General features: G+C 36.8%; 1 non-coding gene and 1 pseudogene across 1 annotated transcript; one reads left to right on the forward strand and one right to left on the reverse strand.

Moving 5' to 3' along the window:
• The first annotated feature begins 595 nt into the window (after positions 1-595).
• On the forward strand, positions 596-4,134 carry LOC110653802 (putative receptor-like protein kinase At3g47110; annotated as a pseudogene).
• Positions 4,135-6,641: 2,507 nt separating this feature from the next.
• LOC131177021 (small nucleolar RNA R71) lies at positions 6,642-6,748 on the reverse strand. The gene has a single exon (XR_009146765.1). It is a non-coding gene; the product is annotated as a small nucleolar RNA R71 (small nucleolar RNA).
• Between the last annotated feature and the right edge of the window lie 14,816 nt (positions 6,749-21,564).

A 21,564-nucleotide genomic window follows, 5' to 3' on the forward strand; every position in this document is an offset into this window, starting at 1 on the left:
AAGGTATTAAAATTAGATAATATAAAAATCTAAATAAAATTAACTTAAAGCAAAGGGATAAACAGTAATTTCTTTAAAAATTCATTAAAATTTACAGATAAATTTATGATTTTAAAAGTTTTAGAGTGCAAACGTTAATTTTTGAAAAAGACATACTAAAATTTTTAAGTAAAATTATAATTTAAAAAAAGTTGGGGAGCCGCAGCCCCCTCGCCCTTCACGTAGTTTCGCCCCTGCCTTTCAGAGCCATCGACTAGAAGTGGGAAACATGCCATCATTACAGTCAATTATTTCGCACTATGTCTTTCAGAGCTGTCGACTAGAAGTACAATGGGAAACCTGCCGAGGGCAATGATTTATGATATATTATATTTAATAATATTTTATTATAAAATCTTTATTTATTTGTTTTTTAATTTATGTGATTACTCGTTTTTTGTTGAGTGGGGAATTTTTCGTCTGATAGTGTGGACAGCTCTCTCAAGCGTGTTACACCTTAGGCATTAGTCACAACACTTCGGGCCTAGTACTGCTGGCTTTACACCATAATTACTCGTCCAACAGCATTGGTTATTCCATCTGTGTGCCACTTATACTTCCAGGCAACAAATTAAGATGGCACGTCCAGCCAACTTGGTAGCACCTTGGCCTTCAATCCTTCAGGTTCATTTCATTTTCTTATTTTCTATAAGCATTCTCAGCTTACGACCTGAGATTTGTCTCAGTTATAATTTGGTAAATGAGACTGATCGGATTTCACTTTTGGAGTTCAAAGCCAAGATAGCCGCTGATCCATATGGAATCTTGAGCTCATGGAACGATTCTGTCAACTTCTGCAAATGGCAAGGGGTTATTTGTGGCCGAAAACACCACAGAGTTACGTCTCTAAACCTGCAGGGGCTGAGCTTGTCGGGAACCATATCTTCATATGCAGGGAACCTCACCTTCTTAAGGTTCCTCAACCTCGCTGGCAACAGATTTTATGGGGAAATTCCCCAAGAAGTTGGCCGTCTGTTTCGTCTTAAGACATCTCAACCTGAGGAACAGCACACTGGGAGGAGAAATTCCAATCAACGTCAGCTTTTGTTCAGAGCTTAGGGTTATGAATTTGGCCGATAATGGCTTAGTGGTGAAAATTCCTGCCGAACTAGGCTCTTTAAAGAAGCTTGTGACACTTTTCCTTGGTCCTAACAACCTCACGGGAAAGATCCCACATTCTGTTGGAAACCTTTCGTCCCTCCAACGTTTCTATGTATCATATAATCATATTGAAGGAAATATTCCGAATGAATTGGGACAAATAACAAGCTTAACTGTGCTCACGATGGGACCTAATAATCTGGTTGGTTCAACTCCTTCTAACCTCTACAATATGTCATCCATCACTGTGCTATCTGTTTCACAGAATCAATTGCTTGGGAAGCTTCCAGCAAATATAGGACTCACTCTTCCTAACCTGCAAATTTTTGGAATCGGCATGAACCAATTCAGTGGAAGTATTCCACTTTCAATGACGAATGCTTCTCATCCTGAAATAGTTGACATCTCTGCCAACAGTTTCACAGGACAAGTCCCAATAAATCTAGGAGATTTGAAAGGTCTTCAACGGCTGAACTTGGAACTCAATTTTCCGGGCAATAATTCAAGTAAGGATTTGGCTTTCATAACATCTTTGTCAAACTGCTGCAATCTCCAAGCTCTATCTCTTGCTGATAACAATTTTGGCGATGTATTACCTAGCACTATAGTTAATATTTCTACCCTTGGTGATCTAAGTTTAGGAAGAAACCAAATATCCGGTAGAATTCCGGCAGACATTGGCAATCTTGTCAATTTGTATATATTAGGCGCTGAGGAAAACCTATTTTCTGGCAGCATTCCCATTTCTTTTGGGAAGCTTCAAAAGCTGCAAGCATTGTATTTGCATAGAAACATGTTATCAGGACACATCCCTCAATCCTTCGGTAATATCACACAATTATATGAGCTTTGGTTAGAAAGAAACAAATTGGAAGGAAATATAACATCAAGTATCGGTCATTGCCGAAATCTGCATACTCTGAATCTTGCAGAAAATAACTGATCGTATCATACCCCAACAAATTCTTGGTCTGAACTTTCTATCATTAATTCTTAACTTCTCATATAACTCATTGGCAGTCCGTTACCGGAGAAGTTGGCCAAGCTGAAAAATATTGGTGCATTAGATGTCTCACGTAACAAATTATCTGGGAAATTCTTTGGAAAATAGGCCAATGTTTGAGTCTAGAAATCCTTTACATACAGGTAACTTTCTCCAGGACCCATTCCTTTATCGCTTGCTTCCTTACGGTATCCAATACTTTGAACTGTCAAGAAACAACTTACTGGAAAGATTCCAAAAGAGATAGAAAAGCATCCTTTTTGCAATTTCTTAATCTCTCTTTCAATAATCTTGAGGGTGAGGTACCAACCAAGGAGTGTTCAGAATATAACGGCAGTTTCACTTGTTGGAAAAAAATCTTTGTGGAGGTATCCCGAGCTGACTACCAAAGATGCCCCATCAAGCGAAAAAGAAACAAAAAGTCTCCTCGCCATTATCCTTGCAACAATCATTAGCTCAATTGCTTTTCATGACAATAACATCCTTAAGGGTATTCTACTGGCCAAAATCAAAAAAATCAAGAAAGAATCCATCATCCAGTCCTTTAATTTTGGATAAGCTCCTTCGAATTTCATATAAGGAGCTTTTCCAAGCAACTCAGGGATTCTCTTCAGACAACTTAATTGGACAAGGTAGTTTTGGCTCAGTATATAGAGGAAGTATTGATCTACAAGGTGAAAGGATAGTTCTTTGTAAAGTTAAGCTTCCAAGTGCTTCATTCTTTGGCAGAGCATTGAGAAACATCAGGCACCGAATCTAGTGAAGATCTTGACATACTGCTCAAGCATTGATTTTAAAGGCAACGAATTCAAAGCTCTTGTGCTTGATTTCATGGCCAATGGAAGTTTGGATATGTGGTTGCATTCAAAAGAAGATGGTAGTATTTAGTCAAGGAATTTAAACCTTCTTCAAAGGCTTCATGTTGCCATTGATTTGTCGTGTGCTCTGCATTACCTTCATGACCTTTGTGAAACTCCAATCATTCACTGCGACCTGAAGCCAAGCAACATTTTGCTTAACAATGACATGACTGCTCATATTAGTGATTTCGGATTAGCAAGGCTCCTTTCCAAAACCACAAATAATTCTTCTCCAGGCCCAACCAGCTCCATTGGGATAAAGGGAACAGTGGGCTATATGCCTCCAGGTAAAATCTTACATGCTCTTATTTATCAAAAAACAACACTAGTCATGTATACAATAAAAGTGGAATCGGATGTGTTTTCATTAATATGGAATCGGTAGCGAGGCAACAACACATGGAGATGTGTACAGCTTTGGAATAATTTTGTTGGAGATTTTCACAGGACAGAGACCTACTGATGAAGTGTTCACAGATGGTTTGAACCTCCACAACTTTGTTAGGTCTAAGCTGCCAGGACAAGTAATGTAGGTTCTGGATCCCAAGCTCATTGCAACAGAAGAAGTGGGAGTAGAAGAAATCGTTGAAGACAATGAGAGTGATGATGGTCAATTAGAAATCCAAGAAAATAATGTCAATACTGAAAGATTGAAATTACAGGGAAGCAATGTGCAAAAATGTGTTGTATCAGTCCTCAATATAGGACTCGCATGCTCAGCAGAACTACCAAGTGATCGAATGAATATGGGTGACGTCACAAGAAAACTAAACATCATCACAGAGTCTTTCCTTTGTGCAAGGACTCGTAGGGAACGACAAATTGTAAACCACAAATAGGTATTAGTTTTTTTTTTTTTTAGCGCACATTCTGATTGATGAATATTTTACTATCTTCTTATTTGCTTACAGCCCAAAGAATACTCTGATTTGGATTGAAATGCAGAGGAATAAGTTGTGGCATTCAGGCATCAAGATTCCCACTAACCTGAGCTTGGGCACCTCTCTGAACTTCAAGAACAAGCGTTAACTCTTCAGCAAATAAACCTCAAGTTCTGCCTCGTGAACTGTTTGTGAGGCCTTTTCTATACTTTTCGTTCAGCTAAATCTAAAATCAGAATGTGTAATTCAATACATGTCTTAAATTTGTGCTGCAGTACTTCATCTTTTATGATTCTTTTGTTGGTTTTTGATAATGGATGACAACTTGTTCCTGACAAATCAGGAAGCAAAAATAGGAGGGTAATATAATACTTAAGAAATGCCTGATGCATACATTTTGCATAGTTATTTAGGTCTAATTTCATAACTATTTTTATTTGATTATTAGTCATTTTTAGCTAATTTCATTAGTTAATTAGTTAGTTTTTCATAATTGTCGAATTTTGGATTAATTTGTAATTTTTACTTTGTTTTGTAGGAAAAATGGTGTTTTTGAAGGACTGAAGAGAAATTTTGCCATTGAGGAGTGACTTCTACAGCCAAAGATGTCAAAAACAAGTTTTCAAACTGAAATATGCATTGATCAAATTGTGCATAACTTGCCGCATAAGCTATGCAGATCTGCATAAGGAGAAAAATCACTGTTCCAGAACCAACCGAAATGTGCATAAGGAGACTGCATAGCTTATGCACATTCTCGCCTCCTTTATGCACCTTCACGAAATTGTGCATAGCCTATGCACCAAGTCATGCAGTTTCGCATAAGTGAACCAGAATCGTAGAAGGCGCATAAGGGAGCATAACTTATGCGATCCACTTATGCGATCCACTTATGCGATCCCATAAAGAGTTCATTAATGAGTGTGAGAAGATTCCCTCAGATAAGTCCTCCTAGAACATACCATTTTAGGGCTCCATGTCAGAAAAATGCTATAAATAGTCTCATTTTCCCATTTTAGAGGGGAGACAAAAGGAGCAGAAAAGGAAAGGAGAAGAGAGGCAGAATTTGAGGAGTCACCTTCACCTTCCACACCATTTTCAACCAAGATTTGCAGATTTCTTTCTTTCCTTACATTTTTCTACATTTCTAGTGTTTAATTTCTTATTCCTTAGCTTAGATTAAAGCTTTATTTCCATTTAAACTCAATATATCTTGTAAGCATTATGGATAGTGAGTAGTTTACCTTTGATTCTGGAGTAAGGGTTGTAATATTTGAGATATTTTGTGGATTTTGATTGGGTAATCCATATTTTGTGGTCTTAATGAGTTTTATTCATTTCTTGTGTGCTTAATGACATGCTTAGTGTAGGATCCCATTAAGTAATGTTCTTAATCCATGGTTGAAGCACCGAAAGGAGAAGGCCTTGTGATAGATAATCAAGAAATTGGACTTAATTAACTTAGACCTAGAAATAGGCTAAGGATTAAGAGGATTCACAGATTAATTAAAGAACTTAATGGGTCTTAATTAATTCTAAGTCCACGAAAGTAGGATTAGATTGATTAAGGCACTCTTTGTCTCACTCGAAAGGGAATTCAAAGGATTTAAGAATTAATCTCCTTAAAACCCATTAGTTTCACAAGATTGGATAACCAATTTAAAATCCCAAAATAGCTCGAATATGAAATCCCGAACTCCGGAATCGCCTTTTTACCATTGTTAATTTCTAATCGAATTTAATTACTTGCCATTTTTAATCTTGCCATATTTCAACTTGCTTATTTCAATTTGATGCAATTTTAGTTTAATTAATACATTGTTGAATAGAATATTAATTTTGCACATATAGATTTCACATTCTCAATACCCATCAATTCATTGCTTTAATTTCAAAAATATTTCAATTTACTCAACTTTTTATATCAAAAATTCAATCATTAACACAACTCCTCGTGGGAACGATATCTTTACTGTATTACTTGTACGACCCGTGCACTTGCGGTTGGGCCACATCAAGTTTTTGGCGCCGTTGCCGGGGAGTTGTTTGTTTAAGATTGAATTCTTGATTATTTTAATTGTCTATAGTTTTATTTTAGTTTTTGTTATCTTTTCATTTTGTGTTTGTTTGTTCTTTTTCAGGTACTTTTAATCTTTTATGAGAAGAGCTAGAAGCTCAAGTGACACATCCTTATTGTTCAATCCTGAAATTGAGAAATTTTGTAAGGCCAACAAGAAAGAAACCAGAAAAAGAAAAGAAGCTTTGAGAGAAACCGAAATTGAAGTAGACATGGCTGATGAAAGAATTAGAATTGGTGTTCGTAATGCTGGGAATGGTCAAAACAATGAAAATGAAGCCCAAGGGGAAGAAGTTGTTAATGCAAACGTGCCTAGGGGAAGTATGATGGATCATGCTTTTCCACGTTTTGATGACTTGAGAGAGAGTATAGCAAGACCAAGGATTGATGCAAATAGTTACAAGATGGATTTTGGAGTTCTTCAAATGATTCAAAATTCTCAATTTGGAGGACATCCTTCTGAAAATCCACACATACACCTGAAGAAGTTTGCTATGATTTGTGACATGCAAAAACAACCTGGAGTGTCTGATGATGTAGCAAGATTGAAGCTATTCCCATTCTCTTTGAAAGATAGAGCATTGGATTGGCTTGATTCTTTACCTCACAACTCCATTACAAATTGGGAGCAACTCACTGATGCATTTCTTGCACAATATTTTCCACCTGGAAAAACTCAAGAACTGAGGAATCAAATGACAGCTTTCAGACCAAGAGAGGATGAAACTCTTTATGAGTCATGGATGAGATGGAAGGAATTAGAGAGATTATGCCCACATCATGCCATTCCAAAATGGATGATAAACCAGAATTTTTACACAAATGTCACTCCTGCAATTAGAGGGATTATTGATGCTCAAACAGGAGGAGAATTTATTATGAAGCATGAAGATGAAGCTTATGAGCTATTGGAGAAAATTGCAAAGAATACTCATCTTTGGAGTAGTCCAAGAGGACCAGCTCCAACTCAAAAAAGGCAAGCTGCTGGAATGTATGATCTTGACCCATTCAACATGATTAATGCAAAATTTGATGCACTTACAAATGTCCTTGCTAAGAAGATGGAAGATTTGAGTATGTTGGTTAGTTCATCATCATCATCTGGAAGTTCACAACAAGTGGCTTATTCAGAGGGAACCACCAGCTGTGGAGTAGACTTTGGAGAGCAAGCAGCATATGTTGGTAATTATGGAAACAAGCAAATGGGGAATCCTTATTCTCAAACCTATAATCCAAATTGGAGGAATCATCCCAACTTTTCATGGGGAAATCAGCAAAGTCAAGTTCCATATCAGTAAAATAGGCAACCATTGCCTAATTTTCAGCAGAAAAATATGAATCCTCCACCAAAATAGCAAGAACAAAATTCCACCACTGAAGCTTTATTGCAACAGATTCTTGCCAACCAAAATAAGCATGATGAGGAGATGAGAGAGATGAAAGCAAGGCTGGAACAGATGCAGACACATAACATAATGCTGGAAAATCAGATTGCACAACAAGCATCTTCCTCAAGTGCCAAGTCTTTTGGAAAGCTTCCAAGTCAACTAGAAAACCCAAGAGAGCAATGTCAAGCTATTACTTTAAGAAGTGGGAAAGTTGTAAATAATGATGGGAGTGAAAAACACGAGAAGAGTGAAAATTATGAGAAGAGAGAAAATGAGAAAAATACTGATGAGAGTGAAAAACAAGAGAGTGCAGAAAAATGTAAAGAGGAAATTGAAGAGAAGGAAGAGAAGTATATACCTCCTGAGCCCTACAAGCCACAACTTCCCTTCCCACAAAGATTTCACAAAGCCAAGCTTGATAAGCAATTTGGGAAGTTCTTAGAGGTTTTGAAGAAACTTTACATAAATGTGCCTTTTGTTGATGCTCTTTCACAAATGCCCTCTTATGCAAAATTCTTGAAAGAAATTCTCTCAAACAAGAGGAAACTTGAAGATGATGAAAGCGTAGCTTTGTGAGAAGAATGTAGTGCTATCCTCCAAAGGAAACTTCCTCCAAAGCTCAAGGATCCAGGGAGTTTTTCAATTCCATGCCACATTGGGGAATCATGTTCTACAAAAGCTTTATGTGATTTAGGGGCTAGTGTTAGCCTTATGCCCCTCTCCATTTATGAAAAGCTCAATATGGGAGATCTTAAGCCAACCCACATTTCTCTTGATTGGTAGTGAGATCAATCAATTATCCTGAAGGGATTTTGGAGAATGTGCCTTTGAAGGTTGGAAATTTCTATATACCTGTTGACTTTGTCATCTTGGACATGGAGGAAGATTCTAATATTCCAATTATCTTGGGGAGACCCTTTCTAGCTACAAAGGAGCATTGATTGATGTTAAGGTAGAAAAATTAACTCTTAGAGTTGGTGAAGAGCAATTGGTTTTCAATATTAATAACTCTATGAAGAAGCATCATTCTGAAGCTGATACTTGCTTGAGAGTTGATATTATTGATGAGCTGGTTGAAGAACACTTCAGAAAGAAATATCCAGAAGATCCACTTGAAAATTGTTTGGTTCATGGAGGAGGCATAGACTATGAAAACCCTCATGTGGCTGCATACGCTCAACACTTAGAGGGTAGTCCACCATTCATTTCTGCTCCAGTTTTTCAACTCACACAAAAGGAAATAGCAGAATCTAAGCAACCATCATTCAAGGAAGAAGATGCACCTAAGGTAGAACTTAAGCAACTTCCTTCTCAGCTCAGGTATGAATTTCTTGGTACTAATAACACTTATCCGATTGTAAATGCAAACTTGAGTACCTTAGAGGCTGATAAGTTGTTAAGAGTGTTGAGGCAATTTAGGAAAGTTTTGGGATACACCATAGATGACATTAAGGGAATAAGCCCACACTTTTGCATGCATAGAATCATTTTGGAAGAAAATTGTAAACCATCTATTGAACATCAAAGGAGGTTGAACCCAAATATGAAAGAAGTTGTTAAAAAGGAAATTTTGAAGTTGCTTGATGCAGGGATCATATATCCCATCTCGAGACGATGCCTTGGGTGAGCCAGTACATGTTGTCCCAAAAAGGGTGGAATAGCGATTGTCAAAAATGAAAATAATGAATTAATTCCCACCAGAACAGTGACTAGTTGGCGAATGTGCATAGATTACAGAAAATTAAATGTTGCCACTAGAAAAGATCATTTTCCACTTCCCTTCATTGATCAGATGTTAGAAAGATTGGCTAGGCATTCTTATTTTTGCTATTTAGATGGGTACTCAGGTTTTTTTCAAATCCCTATCCATCCAAATGATCAAGAGAAAACCACTTTTACTTGTCCATATGGAACCTTTGCTTATATAAGGAAGACATATGGGTTGTGTAATGCACCGACCACTTTTCAAAGGTGCATGATGGCAATCTTCTCGAGACTTCATTGAAGACATAATGGAGGTTTTATGGGCGATTTTTACTGTTTATGGATCTTCATTTGACATATGCTTGGCTAACCTTTCTAAAGTTTTGCGGCGATGTGCGAATCTTGACCTTGTGTTAAAGCGGGAAAAGTGTCATTTCATGGTTCAGAAGGGATAGTGCTTGGACATTTGGTGTCTAACGAGGAATAGAAGTTGATAAAGCCAAGGTTGAAGTGATAGAGAAGATGGCTCCTCCTACCAATGTCAAGGGAATTTGAAGTTTCCTAGGACATGCGGGTTCTCTGAGCGCTTTATCAAGGATTTTTCTAACATAGATAACCCTTTGTCTATTTTGTTAAGTAACGACACACCATTTGTATTTGACCTAGAGTGTTTGGATGCCTTTTGCAGGTTGAAGCAAGCTCTTATCACTGCACCAATCATGCAACCACCTGATTGGAGCCTACCTTTTGAAATTATGTGTGATGCTAGCAACTATGCAATTGGGGCATTCTTGGTCAAAGAAAGGACAAAAGGCTTATGCTATTTATTATGCTAGTAGAACACTGGATGAGGCTCAAACAAATTATGCAACAAGCGAAAAGGAATTTTTAGCAATTGTCTTTGCATTGGAAAAGTTCGGACCTTACATTATTGACTCAAAGGTGGTTATATTTTGGATCATGCGACCATCGGTGTATTTGCTCAGTAAAAGGAAGCTAAACCTAGGCTCATTAGGTGGATTCGATGCTACAAGAGTTTGATTTGGAGATTAGAGATAAGAAGGGAGCTGAAAATGTAGTTCTTGATAATCTTAGTAGGTTGAAATTGGATGATGAAGAATTGGATGAAATCCTATTGATGAGTTTTTCTTGGATGAACAACTTTTCTCTCTTGTTGCTAAACTACCTTGGTATGCAGACTTTGTGAATTATCTATCTTGTGGAGTTTTACCTCTGGGTATGACATGGCAACAAAAGAAAAAGTTTTTACATGAGGTGAAGTTTTATAGATGGGATGATCCTTTACTCTTTAGGAGATCTTTGTGATGGTTTAATAAGGAGATGTATTCTGATGAAGAGACCGCAGTATTATGCATCATTGCCATGCTTACGATTATGGAGGACATTTTGGAATCTCTAAAGCAGCTAGTAAAATCTTGCAATTTGGTTTCTTTTGGCCAAATCTTTTTAAGGATGTGAGAAATTTGTGTTGGATTGTGATAAATGCCAAAGGAGTGGAAATTTGTCAAAAATAGATCAAATGCCCCTAAATAATATTCTTGAAGTGGAATTATTTGATGTTTGGGGAATAGATTTTATGGGGCCATTTCCTCCTTCATATGGTAATAGATATATCTTAGTTGGAGTTGACTATGTGTCAAAGTGGGTGGAAGCTATTGCAACTCCAACTAATGATGCTAGAGTGGTAGTGAAATTCTTGAAGAAATTTGTCTTGAGCAGATTTGGAGCCCCTAGGGCTGTAATTAGTGATGGGGGTTCCCATTTTTGTAATAAGCAATTTGAGAGCTTAATGAGGAAGTATGGTGTAGTGCACAAGATAGCTACCCCGTACCACCCTCAAACTTCAGGACAAGTTGAAATTTCTAACAGAGCTCAAGCATATTTTGGAGAAAAGCAGTGAACAATTCACGGAAAGATTGGTCTATCAAACTAGATGATGCTTTATGGGCATATAGGATTGCCTACAAAACCCCTATAGGAACTACTCCCTTTAGGTTGGTGTATGGTAAGTCTTGTCATTTACAATGGAGCTAGAACATAGAGCATATTGGGCCATTCGGACCTTGAATTTTGATCTTAAGCAATTTGGTGAGAAAAGGTTATTACAACTTAATGAGCTTGAGGAATTGAGGATGGATGCTTATGAAAGTGCCCGTATTTACAAAGAAAGAACTAAAGTTTGGCATGATAAGCATCTTAGGAAAAAGGAATTCAAAGAAGGTGATCTAGTTTTGTTGTTTAACTCAAGATTGAAATTGTTCCCTGGAAAACTTAAGTCAAGGTGGACTGGTCCATATAGAGTTTCTAAGGTTTTCCCTTATGGAGCAATTGAAATTTGGAGTGAAAAATCTGGGAATTTTAAGGTCAATGGGCATAGATTGAAGCACTACATAACTGGAGACCCAATAAAGGGAGCAAGCTGTTACAAGCTCTCCAATCCCTCACCTCTTTTTCACTGAAATTCATGAAGAGTCCAGCTAAGGACTATAAATTAGCCCTCTTGGGAGGCATCCCAAGTCCTTTTATTTTGCTTTTGTTGATTTACTTTCATTTTCATTAATTTTGTTTTTATCTTGAATCTCCCCAAATTCAATTTTTGACATTGTTAAAGCTTGTCCCTTGTAGATGTATTTCAATGAAGAAAGTCTGGTGAACTGTTGGGGAAGTGATTCTTAACTTGAAAATTTTGTCCTTCAAATTCTCCCAAAAACTGATTGGTTTTTGCTGCATAACCTGTGCAGGAGCTGCAATCTGGTTTATGCAGAGGAAAAGTGAAATCTGCAGCAAATGGCTTGTGTTTTTGGTGAGGTTGGATGTATTTCAATGAAGGAAGGTTGGTGAAGCGGAAAGATCTGCCGCAGATGGATTATGTTCTTGGGTTGCAATCTGGTTTATGCAGAGCAGAAAAATAAAATCTGCAGCAAGGAAAGATCTGCAGCAGATCACTTAAGTTTTTGGTGAGGTTGGGTGTGTAACTTTTTAATATTTGTGCTTATCATGTTAATATGGTGGTAAGTGAGTCATTTTTGCAGTTTTGAGCTTATTTTGGTTGTGGGATTCAAGGTAGGTATGCTGCATTTTCTTGGCAAAACTTGGAGAGTTCATTTCATCATTTGTGAATAGATACAACTTTATGCAGATTTTATTGAGTTTTAATGTGCTAAATGTTGAATTGCAGAATTTGAGTCAAAATGGCATAGTTCTCAAAGGTCTTTTATGTAGGATCCATTCTACATGCTTGTGTGATGCATTTTTGATGAACTTTGTATATATTGATGTGTTTTTGGTGAAAATTTCTCATGGTTTATGCTTCATAGAATTATATTTCCTCATTCTAGGGTATTTTTCACACTTGCAATTCATGTTCCATTGCAATCTTAATCTTGTTGAATTGTGCATAAGCAACTGCATAGCTTATGCAATCCTGCATAACCACAATTCTTGCCATTTTTCACCTTTATTGCAAGTGCATAAGGAGAGTGCACAGCTTATGCAACTCTGCATAGCCTAATTTTGTCAAATTTCACATCTTTCGAAACCTGCATAAGGAGAGTGCATAACTTATGCACATTTGCATAACTTCAAATTCTTCATTTTCTCTCTCTGCCGAAGTCTGCATAAGGAGGGTGCATAACTTATGCACTTCCGCATGACCAAAAGCTCTGAATCTCCAAACCTGCCGAGGGGTGCATAAGCAGAGTGCATGACTTATGCACTTCTGCATAACCAGAAACCCAGAAAAACCAAACCTGCCGAGGGGTGCATAAGCAGAGTGCATAGCTTATGCACTTCTGCATGACCAGAAATCCGAAAATTCCACACTTGCCGAGAGGTGCATAAGCAGAGTGCATAGCTTATGCACTTCTGCATGACCTCACACTCTGAATCTCAAAACCCACCGAAGAGTGCATAAATAGAGTGCATAGCTTATGCACACCTGCATGACCACCAACCCAAAATTCCAAAAGTTGCCGAAGAGTGCATAAGCAGAGTGCATAGCTTATGCACACCTGCATGACCACCAACCCAAAATTCCAAAAGTTGCCGAAGAGTGCATGAGCAGAGTGCATGACCTATGCACTTCTGCATGACTCGATTCTCTGAAAAACCAAATATACCGAGAGGTGCATAAGGGGAGTGCATGACTTATGCACTCCCGCATGACTTCACTCCTCAAATTTCAAAAGTTGCCGAGACCTGCATAAGCAGAGTGCATGACCTATGCACTTCTGCATGACATATTTTTTTGAACTTCAAAATAGGGCGACACTTGCATAAGCTGGTGCATAAGCTATGCACATGCACTTTCCCCTTATGCAGTTTTTACAAAACCCGTTTAAATCAAATTTTTCCTTTCGGCAAAATTTTTTTTTCTTTCCCACCTTCACGATATCCTGTTCCTTTGTCTTTCTCCTCTCCCGATCCTCATTCCCGCATAACCCTTCCCCTTCCCTTCTTCTCCACTCGTATTTCCACCTCCTAAACCCTAAATCTCTTCGTGTATATTTTCTTTTCCCCTCATTTCTTCCATCTTCTACATCGGCAATGGAGTCGCCTCCCCATTCCCGTCCAGCTTCCCCTCTCGAAGTCTTGCCATTATCAATGATACCTCCCAATCCCGCTTCCCCTCCACAAGCGACACCCCCACCACCTCCCACAACCACGTACAAACGAAAAATCCGGTCGAAATCTGTGCGACCCATGTCCTCTTCCCCTCCTCTATCCAAACGCAAAGAACCGCCCACCCCATTGTCGGAACCACCACCCAAAAAGCCAAAAACTCCAGCCTCCACACCCTCTTCCAGCAAAAAGTCAATTTTAGTAGCTTCACAGGTATCAAAGCTACCTTGGCCTCTTCCTGATACAATTCAAAAGGCAGCTTTTAAGAGACTTAAGGATAGGAGGGTACAACCCACTAGGTATATTTCTGCTGATTCTCTACAATCTCTTGGTTTATTTGACAATGTAGTTGCATATCTTGATGGTATGGGTTGGATGGAATTTGTGCATAAGCAGGAGATAGTTTATCCAACTCTAGTTTTGGAGTTTATTTCTTCATTCTCTGCTACCCTCAAATTGCATGATGTAGACCATAAGCCAATTATGAAATTTAGATGTTTGGGGCAAAATAGAGAGCTGTCATTGGACCAATTTCATAACATTTTTGGTTTTACAATTGATGGGTTATTTCGGGTGCCACATACTGGAGTAGAGGTAGCCAACAAGGGTATTTGGAATGCTGCCCAATTTTGGAGAATTATCACAAACCAACCTCAAACTTTCTGTGGAAGATCAAAACCTCCCAAATACTTGACCACACTTAGGTTTATTCATAGGTGATTGCTAGCACCATATTGGCGGAGGGACTAGTTACAGTCTTTGTAGAAATCTGAATTATTTATGTTATGGTGTGCATTTCACAAGGTCAAGGTTTCTCCTGGTTATTTCTTTTGTGAGCATGTGTTGCATATTGCCACTAAATCCATAGGTGACATTGTCCTGGGTGGGCTCATAACAGTTATAGCTAAGCATTTTGGTTTTAATCCTGACGAGCACCCAATACCAGCACTTGTGGACACTTTATATTTTGATGCTACACACTTAACCAAAACAGGGTTCAGTTTGCCACATTCTGACATTGCACAACCTGCGTGGCCAGGCCCATTGCACAACCAGAAGCCCAACCTTTTCCATCAGTTCCACAGCACTCCACTGAACCCATCCCACCCCCTCAGCCTGCACAGGACACCCCAGCAGCCTCTGCTCAGCCCATACCTCCTACAGCTGAACCTTCCTCATCCACAGCCCCTCCTGCATTCAACACTAAAGCCTTATTCACCTATCTTGAAAGGCTTAGTGATGATATATACTTTGTGGATAGGAAACTTGACACTGGTCTTGATACACTCAAGGATCGTCATGATCACCTATTTGACCTTGTCATGGAAACCAGGGACAAGCAGAAAGAATTGAAGGAGATGGTGAAGCAACTCATGATCTTTCTGGGCATGCCACCCCCACCTCCATCACCTCCTCGGCACCATCATTTCGGCGTGACGAGCCTGACCACCTTATAGCAACATCTTTGGACAAGGGCAAAACAATAGAACTAGATTAGCTTCTGTTTTACTTTTGTTCAATCTTGTAGGACCTTTTCTTTGTAAATATGTTCAAACATTTATAGTTTGTTTTGAATTATGTTTGTTTGTTTTGAATTAGTTTGTTTTAAATTCTGTTTTTCTTGAAGTTTTATTGGATAGCTATTCCATTAGTTTTCTTTGATTGCCCTTTTGTACATATTTACCTATACCCTATATATATTTCAATGCTTCTACTGCTGGTTGTACATTTCCCCTTGTTAATCCTCATGCGTGACTTTTGTATACACTTGCCACAGCTATGATTTTCCTTATGCAGATATTTTGCACAGCCTGTGCAACCCTTTTCTACTTATGCATAAGCGCACAGTGTATTCCCCTTATGTAAATGTCTGCATAGCCTATGCAACCCATGTTGCCACTCATGCGAGCACACGGCTTATGCACCCTACTTATGCACATGTTACGATGACTTAACTCTGCATAACACATGCGACTTCTTATGCATCCCTTTATCTTGAATTCTCATCTGCTCCATACCAGGTAACTCTTTCTTTTTGCTCTTAATTTTTACAATTCCTGGTCAATATTATTTGCTTTGAGTTTTGGTTATCTACTACTTGAGACATTGAGGACCATGTCCAATTTTGAGTTTGGGGGTGCACATTTTGATTTTTGGCTTTATTTTTTCACATTTTGAGTATAGGAGCATATCATTCCATTCCATTTACATATATTGTAAATATTTTATATACATCCATACACACACACACATTACACATTTACATACACATTATACATCACATTGCACACAAACATACAAATAGACTTCCTCCATTTAGTTAATACATTACTCATTTTAGGAATCATGCACCATGCATTAAAATCTTTTGCCAAATCCCTTGAGTATTGAAAATGTGCCTATGAGAGTGATTTGACTCACCTTTTAGTTGGGTTTGTGGATTGAAAGTTTCCTAAAAGGTGCAAGGTTTTGAAGTGTCTATCCCTTGCCTATATCTTCTTAGCCAAAAAGCCACCCAACTAGTCATTTGGAGATGGAAGTGTTTAGAGGGAGTTATTGGATATAAGGTAGTCAAATGATGTCTCACCAATCCTAGAACAAATTTTCTAAACCTTTCAAGGCGAAATACCAGCTTATACTTGAAAAGAGAGATGATTAGGCATTCTTTGATTTAAACCTTCTCATTTTAAACCTTTGGCCCTTTTTCCTAATTAAAATTTACCCTTGCAAACCCCTTTGAGCCTTTTTATTCCTAATTTTTCTTGAAATCCTTATTGTTACCTAGCCAATGAACCAAACACTCCAACCCTTTTCATGAGAATAATATTGAATATTAGGTACACTTTCTAAAAAATAATAAAAATAAAAATAAAAAAAAGAGAAAAAAATATACAATAAAAGGGAGAAGAAATGCTTGTCATCTTGTAAAAAGTGCTAGTATATGTGCTTTTCACCATTGTCATTCAAAATGAAAGAAATCCACCCAAAGTATTAAAAGAAATGAGTTTGGGGGTGGCAAATTTTAGGGACAAGCATCAAAAGAAAATGCAAAATACAAATTTAAAGTATCAAAATGTCCCTCCATTTTATGTGTTTTGTAAAATATGCTAGCACTTGACAATCCTCATTGTGTATTTCTCCCTCCTATATAAAAAAGAGAGAAAAAGAAAAAAATATATAATAAAGTGTACCTTATGTTTCAAAAATTGAAAATATTCTCATGCTTTGAAGCCTTTTTACCCCTTTTTCTTCTTAGCCTCATTTTGAATCCCATGGCCCCATTACATCCCTAAAAAGACCTTTGATCTCTTGATAGTACTTGCTAAATTAGTGGAGATAGGAGTAGGAAATTTGCCTATGGGATTGGAAAACTATTCATTCATTCATTCAATTCCATCATTCCATATAGAGACACTTTGACTATTGATTGTTCTAGAATTCCTTTTGAGAATGACCCTCTCTTTTGATTGGTTGGTTTGGGGAATTTGAATGATAATTGACTTGATGGCTAAGCGGTGAAAGCTTGGATAAGCATTAAATTCTTTGCATTTTGAAGGATGGGTATATGGATTGCTGGTATGGCTAAAGGGGTGTTAAGTTACTTTAATAGGTAATTTTCATAGCTCTTTGGATAAGGCACCCCTAAAAATTTTGCATTACATTTTAAAGTTTGCTTGAGGACAAGCAAAAGCTTGAGTTTGGGGGTATTTGATGCATACATTTTGCATAGTCATTTAGGTCTAATTTCATAACCATTTTTATTTGATTATTAGTCATTTTTAGCTAATTTCATTAGTTAATTAGTTAGTTTTTCATAATTGTCGAATTTTGGATTAATTTGTAATTTTTACTTTGTTTTGTAGGAAAAATGGTGTTTTTGAAGGACTGAAGAGAAATTTTGCCATTGAGGAGTGACTTCTACAGCCAAAGATGTCAAAAACAAGTTTTCAAGCTGAAATATGCATTGATCAAATTGTGCATAACTTGCCGCATAAGCTATGCAGATCTGCATAAGGAGAAAAATCACTGTTCCAGAACCAGCGAAATGTGCATAAGGAGTGCATAGCTTATGCACATTCTACTCCCTTATGCACCTTCACGAAATTGTGCATAGCCTATGCACCAAGTCATGCGATTTCGCATAAGTGAACGAGAATCGATCGAAAGGCGCATAAGGCTGCATAACTTATGCGATCCACTTATCTGATCCATAAGAAGTTCATTAATGAGTGTGAGAAGATTCCCTCAGATAATTCCTCCTAGAACATACCATTTTAGGGCTCCATGTCAGAAAAATGCTATAAATAGTCTCATTTTCCCATTTTAGAGGGGGGACAAGGAGCAGAAAAGGAAAGGAGAAGAGAGGCAGAATTTGAGGAGTCACTTTCACCTTCCACACCATTTTCAACCAAGATTTGCAGATTTCTTTCTTTCCTTACATTTTTCTACATTTCTAGTGTTTAATTTCTTATTCCTTAGCTTAGATTAAAGCTTTATTTCCATTTAAACTCAATATATCTTGTAAGCATTATGGATAGTGAGTAGTTTACCTTTGATTCTGGAGTAAGGGTTGTAATATTTGAGATATTTTGTGGATTTTGATTGGGTAATCCATATTTTGTGGTCTTAATGAGTTTTATTCATTTCTTGTGTGCTTAATGACATGCTTAGTGTAGGATCCCATTAAGTAATGTTCTTAATCCATGGTTGAAGCACCGAAAGGAGAAGGTCTTGTGATAGATAATCAAGAAATTGGACTTAATTAACTTAGACCTAGAAATAGGCTAAGGATTAAGAGGATTCACAGATTAATTAAAGAACTTAATGGGTCTTAATTAATTCTAAGTCCACGAAAGTAGGATTAGATTGATTAAGGCACTCTTTGTCTCACTCGAAAGGGAATTCAAAGGATTTAAGAATTAATCTCCTTAAAACCCATTAGTTTCACAAGATTGGATAACCAATTTAAAATCCCAAAATAGCTCGAATATGAAATCCCGAACTCCGGAATCGCCTTTTTACCATTGTTAATTTCTAATCGAATTTAATTACTTGCCATTTTTAATCTTGCCATATTTCAACTTGCTTATTTCAATTTGATGCAATTTTAGTTTAATTAATACATTGTTGAATAGAATATTAATTTTGCACACATAGATTTCACATTCTCAATACCCATCAATTCATTGCTTTAATTTCAAAAATATTTCAATTTACTCAACTTTTTATATCAAAAATTCAATCATTAACACAACTCCTCGTGGGAACGATATCTTTACTGTATTACTTGTACGACCCGTGCACTTGCGGTTGGGCCACATCAAGTTTTTGCATCAATGCCCATAGATTACAGATATGAATTGAATTAGGGAAAGGAAGCATCCAAGATCATGGAGGATGGAAAACTCATCAGCTCTAGCTAGCCATCCTGTTAGTCCATAATACCAACATTGCCATTTGTAGCAATTTAGTATTTGAAGCCACTGCTATGAGCATGAGAAGATCTATTAGTTAAATAAATATAAAGCCAGCAGTGGAATTTGAAAAGATAATAACCATATAATACACTTTGGAAAATAGTAAAGACCTAAGGATGAATATTTTCATATGTCACGGAATTTTTTAATTGACCTCAGCTACTCTTTCACAGAGAATATTTAGATTTACATATATGCAGAACAATGGCCTGAAATATTACCTGCATGATTAGTATCCAATCTTTACATCTTCATACAGAATCAGTGTTTATCTATGAATAATGTTAAACAGAAACTTGAACTTTGGCACATTACAGTGGCCATCATGTTTGCTTTGGCAATACCAGCTTGTCTTGAAAAAGGAGAGAGATTTACTCTGTTGCAAGTCAAGATAATTGATTTACCCAAACTCTTGGCTAGTTGATGTGTCCCAACCGCAAGTGCACGGGTCGTTCAAGTAGTATAGAAAAAGATATCGTTCCCGCAGAGAGTTGTGTTTTCAATTGAATTTTTGATGTAAAATAAAATATGTTAAAATTGTATTTTAATCAAATTAATAAAAGAAATTTAGGAATTTGAAGCATAAGGTATGAAAATGCAAAACTAAATTCAAACAATGACTAATTTAATAATTCACAAAATAAAGAAATTGATAATATTAATAATGAAAATTAATAAAATGAGATTAAACTAAACACTTAAAAGTAAAATTCCAAGCAATAATTGATAAAAGACGATTCTGGAGTTAAGAGTTCATATTTAAGTCATTTTGGGATTTTCCCTAGCTAGCCCAATCCATAAAATTTATGGGTTTAAAGGAGATTAATTCTAAAATCCTTTGAAAACTCTTTCGAGTGAGACAAAAAGTACCTTAATTAACTTAATCCTACTTTTGTAGAGTTAAAATTAACCAAGACCCATTAGGTTCTTTAATCAATCTATTAAAACCCTCTTAACCCTTAGTCTATTTCTAGATCTAAGTTAATTAAGTCCAATTTCTTGATTAACTATCACTTGGTTTTCTCCTTTCGGTGCTTCAACCAAGGATTAATAACATAACTTAATAGGGCCCTTCATTAAGCATATGAATAAGCACACAAGAAATAGATTAAACCTCATAAATTTCATTAAATTGGGACTAACCCAGTTCAAATCCACAATAATAACTAAAATATTACATCCCTTACTCCAGAATCAAAGAAAACTACTCACAATCCATGTTTAACACAAAAAATTCTAAGTAAAAGAGGAAATAAATCATGAAAATAAACTAAAACTAAAGAAACCCGATACGAGAAAGGTAGGAAATATGCAAGAAAAGAAGAAAACTCCAAATCTTGTCTAGAAATGGAGAGGTGACATTTTGCTCTCTAATTTCTGACTCTTCCCCTGCTGCTGCTCCCTTTTTTGTCTCCTCTCCCTTTCTAAAATGAGAATAAGGGCCTATTTATATCTTTTTTTGACAAGTAGCCCTAAAATGGTGTGTTTAAGGTGTGTTTTTCATGTGAGAATCTTCTGCCAGCTCATTATGAAGGCTCTATAAAACTGCATAAGTGGACTGCATAAGTTATGCAGTCTCTTATGCAGTTTTCGGTAGGTTTCTGGGCCCTCTGTGTAAAGCTGCATAAGCAGGGTGAGAGACTGCATAAGTTATGCAGTTTTCCGTGAAGTTGCATAAACAGGGCATGAATCTGCGTAAGTTATGCGGTAACATATGCAGATTTCGACAGGTTTAGAAAATTACTTCTTCTCCCTGTGCAGAACTGCACAACTTATGCGGCAAGCTATGCGCAATTTGGCCAATGCATACTTCAACTTTGAAACTTGTTTTTGACATCTTTGGCTGTAGAAATCACTCATCATTGGAAAAATTTCTTTTTTAGTCCCTTAAAAATACCATTTTTCCTACAAAATAAAGTAAAATTATAAATTAATCCAAAAATTGACAATAATAAAAAAACTATCTAAATAACTAATAAAATTGGCTAAAAGTGACTAACAATTAAATAAAATGGCTATGAAATTAAACCTAAATAACAATGCAAAATGCATGTATCAAATACCCCCAAACTCAAGTCTTTGCTTGTCCTCAAGCAAACTTTAAAATATAATGCAATTTTTAGGGGTGCCTTGTCTAATGAGCTATGAAAATCACCTATTAAAGTAACTTAACATACCATTAGCCATACCAATAATCCATATACCCATCCTTCAAGATGCAAAGAATCTGATGCTTATCCAAGCTTTCATCACTTAGCCGTCAAGTCAATTATCATCCAAAATTCTCAAACCAACTAATCAAAAGAGAAAGTCATGCTAAAAAAGAATTCTAGATCAATCAATAGCCAAAGTGTCTCTATATAGAATGATGGAATTTAATGAATGAATTTCCA

The sequence above is a fragment of the Hevea brasiliensis genome, unplaced genomic scaffold, assembly GCF_030052815.1.
Source record: "Hevea brasiliensis isolate MT/VB/25A 57/8 unplaced genomic scaffold, ASM3005281v1 Scaf31, whole genome shotgun sequence".
Lineage (NCBI taxonomy): Eukaryota > Viridiplantae > Streptophyta > Magnoliopsida > Malpighiales > Euphorbiaceae > Hevea > Hevea brasiliensis.